Source organism: Salvelinus sp. IW2-2015, unplaced genomic scaffold, assembly GCF_002910315.2.
Source record: "Salvelinus sp. IW2-2015 unplaced genomic scaffold, ASM291031v2 Un_scaffold2642, whole genome shotgun sequence".
NCBI classification, from domain to species: domain Eukaryota; kingdom Metazoa; phylum Chordata; class Actinopteri; order Salmoniformes; family Salmonidae; genus Salvelinus; species Salvelinus sp. IW2-2015.
The window spans coordinates 154,710-159,575 of NW_019943949.1; the positions used below are offsets into that span (position 1 = coordinate 154,710).

At 46.6% G+C, this 4,866-nt stretch overlaps 1 pseudogene; it reads left to right on the forward strand.

The window, feature by feature from the left end:
- The first annotated feature begins 3,087 nt into the window (after nt 1-3,087).
- Nucleotides 3,088-4,866, forward strand: part of LOC112074467 (threonine--tRNA ligase 1, cytoplasmic-like) — a 25,960-nt pseudogene continuing 24,181 nt past the window's right edge.

The following is a 4,866-nucleotide window of genomic DNA, read 5'->3' on the forward strand; positions in this document are numbered from 1 at the left end:
CTGCATAACACTTGTATCTTATATTAAAGTTTATGATGAGTATTTCTGTAAATTGATGTGGCTCTGCAAAATCACCGGATGTTTTGGAAGCAAAACATTACTGAACGTAACGCGCCAATGTAAACTGATATTTTTGGATATAAAAATGCACTTTATCGAACATGAAGTCCTATGTGTGTCATCTGATGAAGATCATCAAAGGTTAGTGATTAATTTTATCTCTATTTCTGCTTTTTGTGACTCCTCTCTTTGGCTGGACAAATGGCTGTGTTTTTCTGTGAATAGGTGCAGACCTAACATCTCTTTTGGTGTGCTTTCGTCGTAAAGCCTTTTTGAAATCGGACACTGTGGTGGATTAACAACAAGTTTATCTTTAAAATGTGTAAAATACTTCTATGTTTGAGGAATTTCAATTAAAAGATTTCTGTTGTTTTGAATTTGGCGCCCTGCACTTCACTGGCTGTTGTCAATTGTTCCAGTTAACGGGATCTTAGCCGATATCAGCCATAAGAGGTTTAAAGCTACTTCTAGAAGGTGCCAATAATATCAGCCAGGCCATTTTAGGATTTCTTTGTGGAATAAGCTAACATTTCGTAAATTATTCAGATTTTTGTTTTGTTCAACGGTACACTGAAGACATTTTTTAATTTTTAAATGTTTTATTTAACAACTTTTTATTGATAATGGCGGCCTACCACGGCCGACACTGGGCCAATTGTGCACCACTTTATGGGACCCCCAATCACGGCCAGATGTGATGCAGCCTGGATACGAACCAGGACTGCAGTGACGCCTCTTACACTGAGATGCAGTGCCTTAGACCGCTGCGCCACTCGGGAGCCCTGAACAGGGACTGCAGTGCCTTAGACCGCTGCGCCACTCGCGAGCCCTGAACCAGTGACTGCAGTGACACCTCTTACACTGAGATGCAGTGCCTTAGACCGCTGGCCACTCGCGAGCCCTGAACCAGTGACTGCAGTGACACCTCTTACACTGAGATGCAGTGCCTTAGACCGCTGCGCCACTCGCGAGCCCTGAACCAGGGACTGCAGAGCCTTAGACCGCTGCGCCACTCGCGAGCCCTGAACCAGGGACTGCAGTGCCTTAGACCGCTGCGCCACTCGCGAGCCCTGAACCAGGGACTGCAGTGCCTTAGACCGCTGCGCCACTCGCGAGCCCTGAACCAGGACTGCAGTGCTTAGACCGCTGCGCCACTCGCGAGCCCTGAACCAGGGACTGCAGTGCCTTAGACCGCTGCGCCACTCGCGAGCCCTGAACCAGGGACTGCAGTGCCTTAGACCGCTGCGCCACTCGGGAGCCCTGAACCAGGGACTGCAGTGCCTTAGACCGCTGCGCCACTCGCGAGCCCTGAACCAGGGACTGCAGTGCCTTAGACCGCTGCGCCACTCGCGAGCCCTGAACCAGGGACTGCAGTGCCTTAGACCGCTGCGCCACTCGCGAGCCCTGAACCAGGGACTGCAGTGCCTTAGACCGCTGCGCCACTCGCGAGCCCTGAACCAGGGACTGCAGTGCCTTAGACCGTGCGCCACTCGCGAGCCCTGAACCAGGGACTGCAGTACACCTCTTACACTGAGATGCAGTGCCTTAGACCGCTGCGCCACTCGCGAGCCCTGAACCAGGGACTGCAGTGACACCTCTTACACTGAGATGCAGTGCCTTAGACCGCTGCGCCACTCGCGAGCCCTGAACCAGGGACTGCAGTGACACCTCTTACACTGAGATGCAGTGCCTTAGACCGCTGCGCCACTCGCGAGCCCTGAACCAGGGACTGCAGTGGACACCTCTTACACTGAGATGCAGTGCCTTAGACCGCTGCGCCACTCGCGAGCCCTGAACCAGGACTGCAGTGACCCTCTTACACTGAGATGCAGTGCCTTAGACCGCTGCGCCACTCGCGAGCCCTGAACCAGGGACTGCAGTGCCTTAGACCGCTGCGCCACTCGCGAGCCTGAACCAGGACTGCAGTGCCTAGACCGCTGCGCCACTCGCGAGCCCTGAGGACATACATATGTGGATACCAAAATGTTTTTTAATTTCAACAGTTTTCTGGAAGAAATTGTGCATTATTTAAAAACATTTGAGGGACTCCAGTGTTGAGGGTCAGTGTTGCGGATGTGTTTGTTGCCTACCCTCACCATCTGGGGCTGCCCGTCAGGAAGTCCAGGATGCAGGAGAAGGTGTTCAGTCCTAGGGACCTTAGCTTAGAGGGCATTATGGTGTTAAATGCTGAGCCTTAGTCTATGAACAGCATTCAAATTTCTTCTGAAATTTGTGAATCATGTTTTGCAGATTTTTTCTTCTTCTCCCACCACAGCATAATATTACTGCAACCAACTGTTTCCATTAGTTACCACAGCCACAAAGTCGAAATGGAATTTATGGTAAAAATTCATGAACACAAAATGTGTTTTTTGGTCTTCATTAAAGTTCGGGTTAGGCATAATGTTAGCAGTGTGGTTAGGTTTAGAAACAGATTTTAGAGAGGCGAAATGTGTGAAATAGGCGGGGTGTATGACTTTGTGGCTGGGGTTAACTACTGACGACCGCCACAAATCCACGACGCGAGCCATTATTGGCTCAACGCTGCTGTCAATCAAATCAGCAATGATTGCATCAGTTAGTGACGAAAGTATCACGCAATATCCGGGACACGATCTTGCCGGTGAGCTGGGATCTCTCTCTTTTTAGTCTATGAACAGCATTCAAATTTCTTCTGAAATTTGTGAATCATGTTTTGCAGATTTTTTYTTCTTCTCCCCACCACAGCATAATATTACTGCAACCAACTGTTTYCATTAGTTACCACAGCCACAAAGTCGAAATGGAATTTATGGTAAAAATTCATGAACACAAAATGTGTTTTTTGGTCTTCATTAAAGGTTCGGGTTAGGCATAATGTTAGCAGTGTGGTTAGGTTTAGAAACAGATTTTAGAGAGGCGAAATGGTAGAAATAGGCGGGGTGTATGACTTTGTGGCTGGGGTTAACTACTGACGACCGCCACAAATCCACGACGCGAGCCATTATTGGCTCAACGCTGCTGTCAATCAAATCAGCAATGATTGCATCAGTTAGTGACGAAAGTATCACGCAATATCCGGGACACGATCTTGCCGGTGAGCTGGCTGAACTGATTCAGTTAACACCATATACAATATATATTTACGGGTATAGAAATCGTATAATGTCGGAAAAGAGCATGGCGGAGCAAATGAAGGAGTTGAAAGTTGACGAAGGGAAAAAGGTAGCGTGGCTATTGGCTAAGTCCCTTTGCGTACCATCACGCATGCATGCTGTCATCATTGTTGACCTGATGCTAAGCTAACTAGATAGCTAACTGTTAGCCAATCTGATACATATGACAGCTAGCTATYGTTAGCAAGGGCTTTACTCCTCAATATATAATAACGGCTTCTCAAAGAATATTCCTTATCTTAAACATTCCAGTAAGCTATTTAATATTATCTTCGAATTAGCTAGCTATACTTTGTTAGGCTATTGATTGCAGAGTTAGTTACAGTAGCTAGCTATAGTACTGTCTAATGTCTCGTGTGAATTTAATTGTTTTACTATTATTGTATCGTATTCTGTATTGATGCCCTATATTCCATTTGTTCTATGTATACTCTATTTAGCCCTTGATCATGACACATTTCCGTTACACATAGCTAAGTTGTTGGACGAAGGYGTCTTGGTGAAAGAAGTTTCTGATGAACTTCACTAACGGCGTGGAGCCGAGACCAGGCATTGTGGAATCTAGCTCCTACTACATCAATACTTAAAATAGATATAATTACGAAAGGCCCACCTTGTACCTATGTTTGTCCTCTAGTTGCGTGTATTTTTATCTGTTTGCTGAAACAAAGTTATTCAATAAACGTTGATCAAATACCACTACCGACTTTCCTTGTTGAATTAAACGGGCACATGCGCTGAGTTGCGGTTTTAGAGCAACAGCAATGAGCAAACGGTCGGTGGTTGTATTTGATKAACGTTGATTGAAAAACTAGAGATTTCAGTAAAGAAAGACACGCAACTACAAAGGACAAACACAGGTGCAACGTTGGGCATTTGATAATTTAAATGTTTTGAAGTATTGACCTTTGGCTAGTCGTTGTAGTCGGAGGTAGTTCCCACAAAGCCTGATCTCGCCTCCACGCCTTTGGCGACGTTCATAATGAATGTACCTTTGTTAGAATACGGCCTAGAGTTTGGGCGCTATGTTCTATAATGCTCGCCATCCTAACTAGTTGTGTCAACAACAGTCTCAACCTTGTTTGCACAGCAGGTTTGGCTGCTCTGTGTGGCCTAGATAATGTAGTTCAATGCACTGTAACTCTGTGTTGTTGTTGTGTGTCGCACTGCTTTGCTTTATCTTGGCCAGGTCGCAGTTGTAAATGAGAACTTGTTCTCAACTGGCCTACCTGGTTAAATAAAGGTCAAATAAAATAAATATAAATTGTTAGTTATGACTAATGCAGTTATGGTCAATGTTTATTCAGGAGCTAACCACACCCATTATCTGACTTTTGTTCAGGGAGGAGGAGGCAAAGATGGAGAGAAGAAGAAGAAGAAGGCTGCAGCGGGAGACGCTGGTGGGAAGACAGAGGTAAGTGGCGGAGTAGATGGCAGTCACTGACGAGGTAAGCTGGCAGAGTAGATGGCAGTCACTGACGCTGTGGGAGACAGAGGTAAGTGGCGAAGTAGATGGCAGTCACTGACGCTGGTGGGAAGACAAGTAGGTATGGCGAGTAGATGGCAGTCACTGACGCTGGTGGGAAGACAGAGGTAAGTGGCAGAGTAGATGGCAGTCACTGACGCTGGTGGGAAGACAGAGGTAAGTGCG